The following is a 14,940-nucleotide window of genomic DNA, read 5'->3' as shown; positions in this document are numbered from 1 at the left end:
CAGTCAGATTACTTTATGAGCAGCACTTTACCTAATTGAACAGAAGCAAACTATGCTGAGATAAACCACTGGTCTCCTGTGCTTAATTTATCCTTTCACTCCAGACTCGCTTGTGTATAAGTTAATTTTACTTCACTGTCAGCTTGGATGAAGAATTAATTATTTCCAACATTGCTCATATGAAAACAAGCTGTGAACAAAAAAAAAAACATAAAGTATTATAGTGAGTCTCTTGGCATTTCTATGTGTGGGTAGCAGTGCCCATCATCCATGCCGCATGACTAAGCCTGACTTCTGCATCATCTCATTAGATGGTCTCCGTGGCATTGTGCTTTCACACTTTTGTATTTTCATTTGCTTCATAAAGCACAATGTGTTGCTACTCTCCACGAATGGCGCTATATATAATGTTTAAATGATTCTTTTTGTACATCTGCAGCAAGGCTGTCATTATGTGCCTGCAACACTGGAAGACGAGATAAAGAAAATGAATTTGCTGTCTTAAGGTAGTGATCCTCTCACTCAGAATAACGCCATGGAGGCATGAAGATACAAAAGCAGACGATTTTTAAAGTAAAGAATATACGAGTGGGATGAACAAAAGTGAAGCACTCAAAGCACATTATAAAGTGAAGTAAAAGAGCAAAAACCCGCGGCTTCTCTCAACCTGTCTCTACATTTTTGCCATTCTGTTTCTTGGGTTATGGTGGCTTGCCAAATTGCCTACCTGCAGATTCCACAAAAGAATCCTAACTTCATCTCTCCTCTCTGCCGGTCTCTTTGTTTCTATAATCTCGATCCTCTCTTTTCTTTTCCTTCCACCAGCTGAGCCCTTTCATCTACCTACCTAACAATCCTGGCTTTAATCTCAGGGGTCGGGGTGGCCATACCTTGGAAAAAGGAACCAGCAGCTGAAGCAGCTCGTCGCCCTGAGCCCTCAGTTCTCTTAACAGCGTCACACCACCAGACCTCTTGAAGAGCCATTAGGACTGGGCTTGGGCTTTGTACTGGCCAGCAGTTAGCCAGTAGTCTCTCCTATTAGTGCCTGTTACTCTGCCACTGGTGTAGTGATTCCAAGATTTTGTATTTTAATTAGCAGCGTTTAGAATTTACAACTTTTTGGTGTCATTTGTAGATTCTAATTTGTGTCCATTATTATGATTATACATTTTGTTTAATTGTGTTAGATAGATAGATAGATAGATAGATAGATAGATAGATAGATAGATAGATAGATAGATAGATAGATAAGGCACTATATAATAGATAGATAGATAGATAGATAGATAGATAGATAGATAGATAGATAGATAGATAGATAGATAGATAGATAGATAGATAGATACTTTATTAATCCCAAGGGGAAATTCACATAATCCATCAGCAGTATACTTTTTAAAACTGTCAAGGTCACATCACAAAGAATTAACCAACACACCAAATATTAACAACTATTAAATAACATTAGAGTGGCATTGTGGTGCAGTGGGTAGCATTGCCGCCTTGCAGTTGGGAGACCCGGGTTCACTTTGTGTCTGCGTGGGTTTCCTCCGGGTACTCCAGTTTCCTCCCACAGTCCAAAGACATGCAGGTCAGGTGCAATGGAGATTCTAAATTGTCCCTAGTGTGTGCTTGGTGTGTGTGTGTGTGCTTGGTCTGGGTTTGTTTCCTGCCTTGTACCCTGTGTTGGCTGGGATTGGATCCAGTAGACCCCCGTGACCCTGTAGTTGGGATATAGAGGGTTTGATAATGATGGATGTACGGATATATAACATTAAACAGCATAGAAATATCATAAGGAGAAGGTCTGACATAAAAAATGCAAGTTTAAAAGGAAATCATTGTAAGTATACCCGTAATGACAAACCAAAAACACATTTTCAGAAAGGTTTAAACTTTAATAAAAGACAAAAATTGAAATCTTATTCATATAAGAAATCACATCCTTAATACAGTAGTTTTCAGAAGCCCCCTGGCAACAATTTCTTTTGGAGTAAGTCACTACAAGCATTGCACACCTGAATTCGGGCTGATTATCTCATTCTTCCTGGTAGGTCATCTCAAGCTCCATTAGATTTGATGGGAAGCATCTGGAAACTGTCATCATCAGGTATCTTCACAGATATTCTACAGGGTTTAAGTCTGGGCTGAACAAGAATAACTCAAAGCCACTCGGAATTGTCTGAACTCTACACTTCAGATCATTGTCATCATGATAGATGAACCATCGCCCCAATCTGAGGTTGAATGTATTCTAGAGCAGATTTTCTTCAAGGACCTCTCTATATTTGACTGTATTCATCCTTCCCTCAGCAAAACCATAGCCATCGTTTTGATTTTGGTTATTATATTGTGTTAATCCTCAGGGGGAATTGTCTTTTCTCATGACCTTGGACGTTCAGAGTTCAGGGTAAGCCATTGTACAGCAAGTCAAGATGGAGGCACCACCATGCTTCACTGTAGGGATGGTATTAGGCAGGTGATGAGCAGTGCCAGTCTTTAGCAGACATAGCGCTTGGAGTTCTGCCCAAAGAAATCAGTTTTTGTGTCATCACACCAGGGAATATTTTTCCTCATACTTTCAGTGTCCTTTAAACTGTCAAAAGCCTTTTACTCAAGAGTGGCTTCTGTCTAGCTACTTCACTATAAATGCCTGATTAATCAAGTGCTGGTGAGATGGTTCCTCATTCTTAGCAGAGGACTTCTGAAGCTCTTTTAGAGCGACCATTGGGCTTTTGGTTACCACCATGACCAAGGCCCTTCATTCCTGGTTACTCAGTTTGACCAGATGACCAACTCTATGAAGAGCCCTGGTGGTTCCATATCTCTTCCTTGCTCAAGGGCCCAACAGAGCAGGGTCCCTATTGGCATTTACGGGATTCAGACCAGCAACCTTCCGATTGCCAGTGCAGATCCCTAGCCTCAGAGCCACCACTCCGCACTTTAGCAGGGGGAATTCATATTGTGAAAATGAACATCGTCCCTACGCTGCTATATGTATTCCAGAGTATCACTACCTTGTATATACATAAACACATATTCTTCAAGAAATTAAATTCAATCATAACAGTATTCATCTACGTAGAATTCAAAAGGGCCAAGCACTCAAAAGGCAACTCTTTAAAGGGCTAAAGCAGAAGGTGGCATGGCGCTACCTAACTTTCAGTTTTACTACTGGGCAGCAAATATACACACAATAAAATCCTGGACCTTTCTTGAAATTCATGAATATTTACAAGGCCTGGCTTGCAATGGAAAACAAATATTCTTCTAAATCTTCATTGTATGCCCTTCTCTGTGCTTCATTGAATACTAATTACTGTCAACGTGCTGGCAATCCAGTCATTAACCATTTACTTAAAATTTGGAACCAGTGTATGTCACATCTCATGGCAGAGATGCTCATATCTGCTTCATCTATACTCATCTTTTTTTAACCTTCTCAGACCAGCTCAGTGTTTAATATATTGAAACCACTAGGAATTACAATTTTCCAATGTTTCTGAGATGGGAAAAACAGGTTTTATATAGACCCCAATAACACAAGAACTTCTGGCTTGGATAATAAGAGAGCTGCTGCTGTCTGCTTGTAATCAGATTTGCCCAGTTGTGTCAGAGGTTTACAATTAAAGACATTGACATTTGGATAGAGAAGACCCAGGTGAGTAGTCCACAAATGGAACAAGCTGATAGAAGTCCAAATAATCTTTAGAGTGTTGGTAACAGAGTGAAGCATTTCTGTTACTGAGTTTAAAAACATCAACCAGGATGATATAAATTTTTTCCGTAGGCAGTAACAAGAGTGAATTATGTGAGCATTTCAATGTCTGGATTGCACATTTTTGTTCTAATTGTAATGTGCTCACTTTTTTACCATTGCTAATTTACATAAAGTCCAGTTGCCATCCTGCCTTTTTCACTGTTTGTGATTGTATCGGATGAAACCCATCCAGCATTAAAATTGCATCTGAAATAAACAATTAAGCCAGTTCTCTCAGCCAGTCCTCAAAATTCCACAGTACCAGAATTCACTGTGACTCATCACGAGATGTGATATTTCATCCAACTTATTTAAAAGTGATCAAGTATTCCTTATTATATGGAGGCAAGCAAGGTATGAGAGCATTCCACTTTACTTTTATATACGGTCTTGAACTTTGCCCTTTCCATCCTCAGACAAGCAGCTCCTCTGATAAGGTGCAAAAGAGCTCCTTAGGCAGTAGTGATCACAGAAGCACCAGGTGAGTGAGTATGGGAATATTTAATATATCCCAATTTACATTCCTCAGAATCTCTTACAAATCTCAAATGTTGCATACATTAGGTAGTCTTCAGATCGTCCATGCTCACCATGTGACATCGCTCAAGCTTGCAGCTTGTTTGAAGACCGTGAAGATGAGCCAACATTCAGGTTTGCAATTAAAGCTCACATACTGTATAACCAGTTATATAGTATGATGTGTAGAGTACAAGTCCAAGGAGGTTATACTGAAGGTTTATAATGGATTGGTAAGGCCCCATCTTGGAGTAATGTGTGCACTTTTGGTCTACAGTTTACCAAAAAGATATAGAATTGAGAAAAGAGTCCTGAGAATAGTGGCTAAGCTGATTCCTGGGTTGCAGAGGATAAGTTATGAGGAAAGATTAAAATATATTGGCCAATTTTCCTCACCTCCCACCTACCTCTATGCCGGAAAAAATATTACTCAGTTTCGAGGACTCAGACAGCATTTCCGTAATATATAAAACTATTTTACAGTCCCTCCCTTTCAAAGAGCCAAGAGTACAGTGGGAAAAGGATCTCACTCAACATTTCAGAAAAGAAGTGGAAAGTAGCAATGTACTGAATTCACTCGAGCTCCATATGCACAAAGCATAGAATTATTCAACTCAAAATTATATATCGAGTGCATCTGTCTTGTTTAAAATTGTCCAAAAATGTTTCCAGGGCAAAATCCAACCTGTGAATGCTGCAATCAAGTACCGGCCTCACTGGGCCACATGTTTTGGGCCTGTACTGGTGAGTAGAAGGAATATGCTCTTGAGTTTGGGTTCAGAAATCTCCAGGGGTCTGATAAGTTGTGATCAGTGACAAACTGTGTAATTGTCTTTGCAGTGTTAGATGTCATCACCTCTGTGACAGGAGACCTATTTAGCTCTGGATTTAAAACACAATTAAAGTCCCCAGCCATTATTATTTTATATATACTGTAATAGAACATCCTAGGGTAGGGTAAGTACAGGATACTTCAGGATAATAGGAAATTAGAGAAAAAATAACACTACTGCTGATGGAGCTTCGCTTCAGACATCCATCACTGTAACGGACGAGACCAAATGTTATCAATCTTTAAATGCCTATTAGACAGCATTGGTGTCACAATCCCTCCTAACCCATTAACAGCTGTGTTTGGTGGGCTTAAAGTAGAGAAGGACAAACAAACTGTAATCGCTTTTACTACACTATTGGCATGTAGACTTATCTTGGTCAACTGGAAGAATCCTAACTCACCTCTTTTAAGTCAGTGGGTAACTAATGTTATATAGTATTTTGAAAATTGGAAAAAATCAAATTCGCACTTTGAGGATCTGTGCAGTACTTTTCAAACTCTGGCAGGATCTATTCAGTAACATTTTAGAATAAGCATTTAAATTGAGGAAGGAGATTCTCTCCCCTCTTTTACTCCATTTATCTTTATTCATTGATTAATTTATCTGTTCAATACAGTACAATACAATACAGTTTATTTTTGTATAGCCCAAAATCACACAGGAAGTGCCGCAATGGGCTTTAACAGGCCCTGCCTTTTGACAGCCCCCCAGCCTTGACTCTCTGAGAAGACAAGGAAAAACTCCCAATAAAAACCTTGTAGGAAAAAATGGAAGAAACCTCGGAAAGGCAGTTCAAAGAGAGACCCCTTTCCAGGTAGGTTGGGCGTGCAGTGGTTGTCAAAAGTAGGGGGTCAATACAATACAATATACACAACAGAACAATTCCTTAAGACAGCATAATAATAAAATTTTTAGAAGTACGATTTAACAGTAGATGATATGACATAATTAGGTTTGGATATTTTTAGAGTCCTGGAGACCTCATCCACTTGTTCACTTATCTTCTAGCATAACGCTTTATATTGCTTTTTTTGTAAAACTTGAGTTATGTGTATAGAATGTTATTTGATTCTAATAAAATCAATTAAAAAAAATATATATATATATATATATACATATACTGTATATATATACAGTGGAACCTCTAGATACGATCACCTCTGTATATGAGAAATTCAAGATAAAAGGAAAGTATGAGCGAAAAATTTGGATCTAAAAACGAGCATTAGCTCGCGTAGCGAGCCACGAGCCAGGCTGTGGCTATGCGTGACGTGTTTCCACATCCGCCTCGACTCGGGGATTCACCCAAGCTGACGCTGCCAGCCCGTCAGCTCACCCAGTGTTCCTTGTTCTCCCATAGCGTGAGGATCTATGTGTTTGTGCACTTGTGATTTCATTGTTTCGCTGTAGCAGTTCGCCATATAAGCGTATCCAAAAATATTGCGGACATTCAGACGGAGAATAGGAGACGATTGCCCTCAAGAGGAGTACTAGGGTGTTGTACCGTGTTAGCCATTATGAATGAAGAGAAAAGCCAAACAAAATGACACCTTTTATTGGCTAACTAAAAAGATTACAATATGCAAGCTTTGATTACATCTTGCCTGAAGAAGGGGCCTGAGTTGCCTCGAAAGCTTGCATATTGTAATCTTTTTAGTTAGCCAATAAAAGGTGTCATTTTGCTTGGCTTTTCTCTACCAGAGAAAGAGCGAGAGAGCGAGAGAGCGAGAGAGTGAGAGAGCGAGAGCGGCTCAGTTATGATCACATGACGCTCAGCAGACAAAGTGTATCCACACTTATTTATCAGTGTTATTTGTTAGGAAAATTGATTTTTATGTTGATATTTTTGGGGGTGCGGAACGGATTAACTGGATTTCCATTATATTCAATGGGGAAGTTTTGTTCTAGATACAAGAAATTCGCTATACAAGCTCAGTGCTGGAACGAATTAAACTCATATCTAGAGGTTCCACTGTATATATATATATACTGTATATATATATATATATATATATATATATATATATATATATATATATGACATGATCGAAGTGCTAAAAATTATGAAAATTATGAAGGGAATTAGTACAGTGAATCAAGACTGTGACTTTAAAATGAGTTCATCAAGAACATGGGGACACAGTTGGAAACCTGTGAAGAGTAAATTTCACACAGATGTTAAGAAGTTTTTTCTTCACACAGAGAGACACAAACACATGAGATAAGTTACCAAGTCAGTGTGGTAGAGAGCAGAACTTCAGGGACTTTCAAATTTCAATGTGATGTTATTTTGGAGGAATTAAGTGGATAGGACTTGGCAAGCTGTGTTGGGCTGAAGGGCCTGTTCTCGTCTAAATCTTTCTAATGTTCTAATCTTCAACTTAAAAATCCATATATACATTTATAGTGACATGCCACAAGCCAGATCATGTCTAATCATTAATAATTAATAACTCTTAAAAAACGTTTACCAAAATAAAACAAAAAAGGAAAGCGAAAGAGAAATTCTGTGTCCTTCACAAAGCATTAAAGCTTATAGGGTTGGGATTACAGTCACTTATAAAAGGTGCTGCAGAGTTGGATGCATCTTAGGCCAAGGAAGGTGGGAGAATAAGCTTAAGTGTATGGTTTGAGGGGGTGAAAGCCCCTTTGTGAGCAGATATAACCCACACTTGATAAACACAGTTGACTCAGGCTATTAAGGAGAATGTGGACATCTCCAAATATGATATGTCTAAATACGAGAAATGAGTGCCAACAGCAAAAGAACAGAATAAGGAGGTAGCAGGCCCTTTATGGCAAGAAGAAAAAGAGAAAGAAGTGAGAGACAGAGTTGTGGTAAGTGTGTGGGGGTCTGGTTTGGGGGGGGCTGCAGAAAATGCTGCTAAAAAGTCAGTTTAGTAAAATTGTGGAGGGACAGGACAATATTTATTACTTTTTCTGACATTATTTTATGTGACCTGGCTACATTTAGCCTAGGACCCCGTACTATGCCTGTAGGAGGCACTATAATGATACATTGATATGCAAAGCAAGATAATTATGTTTTTTTTTTTAAATATGATTATGCTTATTACTGCTCTTCATTATCATGAAATACCAGAGGCCAATTTTTATTATGCTTGTCGAAAATAGCGAAAGAGCCTTTGCTCTCATTTGCATACAAATAGACAGCAGCAACCAGCCACCCTGGGCAAAAATGTATTATTTATAAATAAATAATAATGATAATGAGCAAATTATGTCTTTGTATTTTACTGTTTTGTGTCTGCAAGACAGTGACTGACAAGACAAAATTGTTTAATTTTTTGAGCCATCTTCCCACACATAAATGGTGACCCCTAAAATTATACGGGCAATGAGGGCAAAACTGCTATTTCAATTATGAGTATTTATTTATTATTCTGTCTTAATGCCTTTGATTTACTTCAATATTGTGGGTTGAGTGGAGCACTTCATTCTGTTAATTATGTTGAGTCCTCACAGAAGAGAACATGAATTAGCTGTTGGAGAGAAAACCGGCCCGGTCGCTGGTGTGAAACTGGATTGGCAAACAAATGTCTAATGCTTTCTACTCATCAGCTTCTGGAACAGTTGTCCTGGTTGTTTTATATCAGGAACCCACCAGGTTTGTAAGGACTTATAGTCCGATGTTCAGGACTTTACAATGTATGTGATGATCTCCAAGGATGGCTGATCTTCTGCACCTCGGCAGCACTGACAGCTCATCAAAATATTTTTGGAGACCTACAGTAGTTGAGCAGTTCCAAGTACTCCGACTGTGACGAGAATCATACAAGTCAATGTGGTCCACATATGTGAGATCTCAATCTCAAGGTCTTTGTATTTTCTGAGTTCTTACACCTCTTTGAGGTGTGAGCAGACATCAACTCTCGCTTCTGTCATGGAGAATGATGTCCGGTCGATTGGCTCCAAAGGCACAATCAGCATTCACAGCCATACCACATGCACTTCAGAAGGGGTCATCAGCCTGAAGCTAAGCCTGTTCAGGCCCAGCCAGTACTTGGATGGGAAACTATCTGAGAAAAGCTTGGGTTGCTGTTGGAAGAGGTGTTGGTGAGGCCACGAGGGTCGCTTACTCTGTGTTCTGAATGTGGATCACAATGTTCCCATGCAGTGACGGGGGGCACTGTGCTGTCCTTCAGCTGAGATGTAAAACAGAGGTCCTGACTCTCTGTGGTTATTAAAGATCTATGGGCATCCTTCATAAAGAGCCAGGTGTATCCTGATGTCCTGGCTAAATTGCCATTCATGGCCTTGTCATTCTGACCCTTGTCACAAATGCAGACCACAGACATAAAAAGGTTTGGGGCAGCCTCCTGTATATTGTGCCTAGGCTGCAGAAAGGGTTGAAATTGAAACTGAACTGCATGTAACAGGAAAAGATGGCAGCTTTAAAATCCGAGAAAGGAAGTGACGTCATCGAGACCAGAACCAGAAGTTAATGTCTTCTGGAACGGAAGTGACATCATCATAGGTGCCAGAACCGGAAACAATGTCTTTGATACTGGAAGTGACATCATCCATGGGGCCAGAACCAGAAATGACCTACCAAGAGTTCCCGAGGATGGTCTGCAGAAGATTGAGAATAAGAGTTAGTGCAGCTCGTCACCCCCTAGTCTGGCGTGGTAGTACTATTCTTAAGGCCTTTCAGTTGTCTCCCAATCGCACGTGTGCGACAACCCCTAATCATCCCCGGTCTTTTATTGGCTATCTCTCTGACAACTTCAGCACCTAACAGCTCATGTGTGGTGAGCATACTGGGACAAAAATGGCTGCTGTTGCATCATCCAGGTGGATGCTATACACTAGTGGTGGTTGAAGTGTCTCCCTACTCATTATGTAAAGCGCTTTGAGTAGTGAGAACAGCGTTATGTAAATGTGAAGAATTAAAAATTATGTACTGTTAATTGCATAGTTTAATGCAATACAAGGGCTTAGGAATGGTGCTATATAAATAAAATGTATTATTATCTATATACTGTATATAATTCACTAAGGGCACGCAAGACACTGAGCGCAAGCAAGACAGAGCCCCGCCCGCCAACTCTAACCCTCCTACCCCGTCATGGGATACGCACGACAGAGCCACACACGTCAACTGTAACCGTCCTCCCGAGTCCAACGTCACTCTCGAGGCACGCAACAACTCACCTAACACAGCCTCAGTCTCTTTCGTCTGTGCAAAAGTCCACATGTACCTCTTAGCCACGTTGACTTCACACCGCACGCAAGACAGAGAGCCACATCTGCCAACTCACAGAGCCACGCCCACCAACTCTAAGACCATGGGATACGCATGCATTTATTGTATAAATGGATATAAATAATTGCATGTAAACGATTCGCCAAAATCTGTTGTATGTAAATGATACTGTTTAAAACGTTATTGTTTTTTCATCAGAAAACCTGGTTTCCATGTCTACCTGTATTAGTTTAAATGCCACTTTTGCCACTCGCAATAGGGCGGACACGCTGACTTATCGTGTCGACTGGGCAACACAGTGAACGCGGCGTCTATCTATGTATGTCTATGTTTTCCGTAGCCTGCTACAGGAAGGTACTCTCTCGACCATTGGCATTGGTTCCGCTCCTTGCTATTTTCGTTATACTGCGACGGTGGTTTCCTAAGCCTTTGTTATACTGAATTCCTTTCTCACCATTTTCTATTCCTATTCTTACACCGCAGTATGTTACGCGGGCTTCGGCTTGTTATTACTATTATTATTATTAATAGTAGACGACCTTTTCAGGTTGGTGATTATATCAATGGCCAGGCACTGTGTAGCCAATCTAGCTCTCTGGTTGTGTCGATGAGTGTAATCATTTGGCCGATGTACTGAGCATCCAGCAATAATATGACGGATGTGCTCTCTTGTTGCTGGCATATCCTACTCTCACTGCCAACGTCCACCTTGAGAATATTCTTCTGATGACAACGTGTGTTAGGTGCCTGATCCTGAGATGCCACAATGAAGCTCTGTCTGAACCTTCATCCAGGAGACTCACAACAACCCAAAGGCCATTTTCTTTTTGACATAGTTGTTCAATATCTGTCTTTTGAACTGACCATGGAGTGCTTTTTTCATTGATTAGCAAAGCTTTCATCCTGCACTTGATGACCTCAAGACTAGGTGCAATTGTATAGAGACAAGAATATTCTCAATAACTTCCTTGAACACCTTCCATGTGATTCCCTCTGGCCCCACTAGCAGATCTTTGACCCCACTGGTGATTGATGATATGTATGATTCGTTTTCCAACAGAAATGCCTTTCTTAAACTTAGCATTAACTATTCATGGAAACATCTGTCTCAAATATTGAAAATGTTCACCTTGCATGTTCATCGCTTCCACTAAATTTTTCAACAGTCCAAGTTTTATATTGTCACACACGTGTGCATGGGAGGCAGCTAAAGGGCTCAAAGGAAGGTAATTCCAGACCAGGCCAGGGGGTGGCAGAGCGAAATAATCCTTTCTCTTTTATCACTACAGACCAAACACGAGAATTTCTGCCTGGACTTAATGACATCACTTCCAGTTACAAGGCTCAATTATGTCACTCTGGGGCTCAATGGCGTCACTTCCGGTTCTGGGCTTGATGATGTCACTTCTGGTTCCGGGCCCGATGACATCACTTCCCCTGACCGAACTTAAAAACCTGCCATCTTCCTTCTGTTAATCAGTTCTGTTTTTTTTAACAAACTTGCATCTAATTGCTTATTTTTGCAGCCTTATTTGTAGTATACAGGTGGCTGCCCCAAACTTTTTCCTTATATCAAGACGTATTCTTTCACAATATGTAGAAGATGGAAAATATGTTTGTGAGTCAAAAAGTGGTTTGTGTGCCACACCTTTGTGCCCTTACGCAGTGGCCAGTTCTTTTGAATTTAACGACACCCTTTAGCACAGCTGAAAAAGCAGGACTTGGGACACTGGAGCTGCAGTGCCACTACTTTTAGATCACCGCAGAAGTCCCAGTTGTAGATGTCCTACTGTGCATGTATACTTAGGAGAGGAAATCACAAAAATAGTTGATTTTGATAGTATATGATAGACAAATCTGAAGGTGATTTATGTGACCAGCAGGCGAAAATCCATAAGGCTCACCCAAAAATATTCACAAAACAAAATCTGCGCACCCCATTGCTTTATGGTGTAAAAGTGTTCATGAAACGTATTTTAACCTCTAAGGTTATTTTTATATTGATGGACAAGTTAATACTGAAAATGCCTAAATTATTAGCTTTGATTTACTTGTACACCCTGCAGTACTTACATTCACTCATCACTCATGTTTCAAACATAATGGTGGTCCAGGTCCTGTCACAAAGCAACTTCACAAATACATCTACAGAGGCCAAGGGCCTGTCGCTGTCCTGGGCACCTCCGCTGAAGGGGCAACACTTCAGAATACCTTAGGAAAGGCCAGGAGCTGCTTCATGAGCTGCACTCCTGCTGGGACGTGCCAGATGAACTACATTTGAAAGGGCTGCACATATCAAATGAAGCAATATGGCAGAGGCACACTGACAAAACTTAAACCACACAGCAGTAATATGTATTGAGATCACATATTACATGTGCACAAAATACACTTTTACATCTTTTCAGAAATTATTTGTGCTTCAGAAGCATCCATTTTATTCTCCTGTAACCAAAGCAGCCTTAGCACTGGGAATTGCCAGATTTCTTTTGTTTGCTAAGCAATTTTTGGTTCCCTAAATAGATAAAAAAAAGTTCTCTTTCTACTTTTGTACAGACATCACACACTCTAATTTTTCTTGTTTTCTTTTCTTTTTCTAAACAGGTACTTACCCAGAATCAATGACACAAACTACCAGGTGCTTTGTTCTTCTCACTGTCTATCTTTGTCTCAAAGCACCTGGCTGAGGACCACCAGCCGCAAATCAGCTGAAGCACTTTGTGCTGAACAATCAGAAGAGATCCTCTGCTGGCTGAGATGAATGGTACAAGAAGGAATTGTCAAAGCGCTTCTGTAACATCATAAATCTTTACAGATAGATTAGGGGCATCTCTTAGCACCTGTTTGGCCAAATTAACTATTTATCTCTTTGCTGTGATTTCATATCTATCTATCTATCTATCTATTATATAGCGCCTTATCTATCTATCTATCTATCTATCTATCTATCTATCTATCTATCTATCTATCTATCTATCTATCTATCTATCTATCACACTGACAAAACAACGACTTCCATAGGTGCTTCAAAAGGTTGAAATCTCGCTGGGATTGATGTATCAACTCAGCGGGTGACAATTTTGAAGGAACTGTTCACCATTAATTGTTATTTGGTGTGTATACTTTTAAATAAATGCATTCCGGGAACTTTTAGATCGCACCTCGTATCTATCTATCTATCTATCTATCTATCTATCTATCTATCTATCTATCTGTCAGTTTAACTTTTCATAATAATGTTTTGATGTTTACAAAGTTTAGAAATTTCAAAACTTACCACTGAAAATAATTGACATATTTTTTACCATCATCACTCTTTGTTTGATGCTTGCTTACAGAGTAGTTGGCAGGTCAGCAGCTGTATATATGGAGTCACTCATAAGCTCCTGTGCTCCTTCTTGATCCCTAAGGTCTGCTAGTAAATGGTGTTTGCTGGTGCCACCTCTACATGGCATCAACTCTCAACCCATTTTATATCTCCTATCTAGCACAGGTGGGCATCCCAGCTGGATGATGGTATGATCTCTTGCAAAGACGGAAGGTGCCAGGGGATGGATAAGCAGAAGCCGGAAGTCAGGAGCAGTTCCATCCCCTATATGTTAGGTGGCAGTGGTCTGCTGGAGGTGCCACAGATAGGACACCCACAGGGGTTCATGGGAAGTGGAGTCCCGAAATGCAGCCCTATAAGGGTTTCTGGGTGCCACAAGGGAATACTGTTGGAGGAGGACTTCCTTGGCTCTCAAATAACCCAGAAGAGTTTCCCACAAAGCATGCCAGGTCATTGGAAGCGTCAATGAGTCCTCAATGAAACCTCAATGAGCCAGAGTCAGGAGGCAATAGGCAACACTCAACTGGAGGCAGGAGAAGAAAGAGTTTCATCGTTTTGCACGAATACTGGCTGTGCTTCATTATATAATGTGCTTGGCAGATTAAAAATCCTTTATCTGAGCCTGTGACTGTGTTGGGTAACATTGTGTCTGGGGTTTGGGGCTCAGTGGTCGCCCACTACTGGTTACACTCCTTTTCCAATTCAGGGTCAGGCCATTCACAAGTAGGTAACAAAGCCAGGTCAGGTGATGGTGTATTCAAAGTTTTGGAGTCACTAACTAGTCTAAGGTGATGTGGTGCAGAGACTATTCCTCCTCCACACAGACAGTGTCCAGACCTGGAGTTGGAACCAAGCTGTCAGACAACAGCCATTTCTACTCTCAATCCTTTATAATGCAAAACAGCACTTAAGACAAAATAGCTTTTATAGCCTAAACTGCACTTTTTAAAACGCAGAAGACAATAGCACTGAAAGGGAATGCTGTAGTTCAATCAAAGTAGACCTCAGTTTTTCTTGATTTCTTTTTAAATTAATATCATTGTCATATGCTCATGAGCTGTAACTTGTGTTACAGTTTTAAAGCATTGCTTACTTTTGTTGCATTTGGAAACCACCCGGGGCAGCGAGGAGCCGCCAGACACAGTTGATAAGACGCGTCTCCCACCACTTGGATGCAAGAACAGGAAAGATTCTACTAATTGAAAGAAGAGCAAAGATCAATACAGCACCATCCACGGCCGCTCTTGATGCACATTGGTATTGATTGATGCCA

This window comes from Polypterus senegalus, chromosome 1, assembly GCF_016835505.1.
Source record: "Polypterus senegalus isolate Bchr_013 chromosome 1, ASM1683550v1, whole genome shotgun sequence".
Classification (NCBI taxonomy): domain Eukaryota; kingdom Metazoa; phylum Chordata; class Cladistia; order Polypteriformes; family Polypteridae; genus Polypterus; species Polypterus senegalus.
This window is presented reverse-complemented; position numbering follows the sequence as displayed.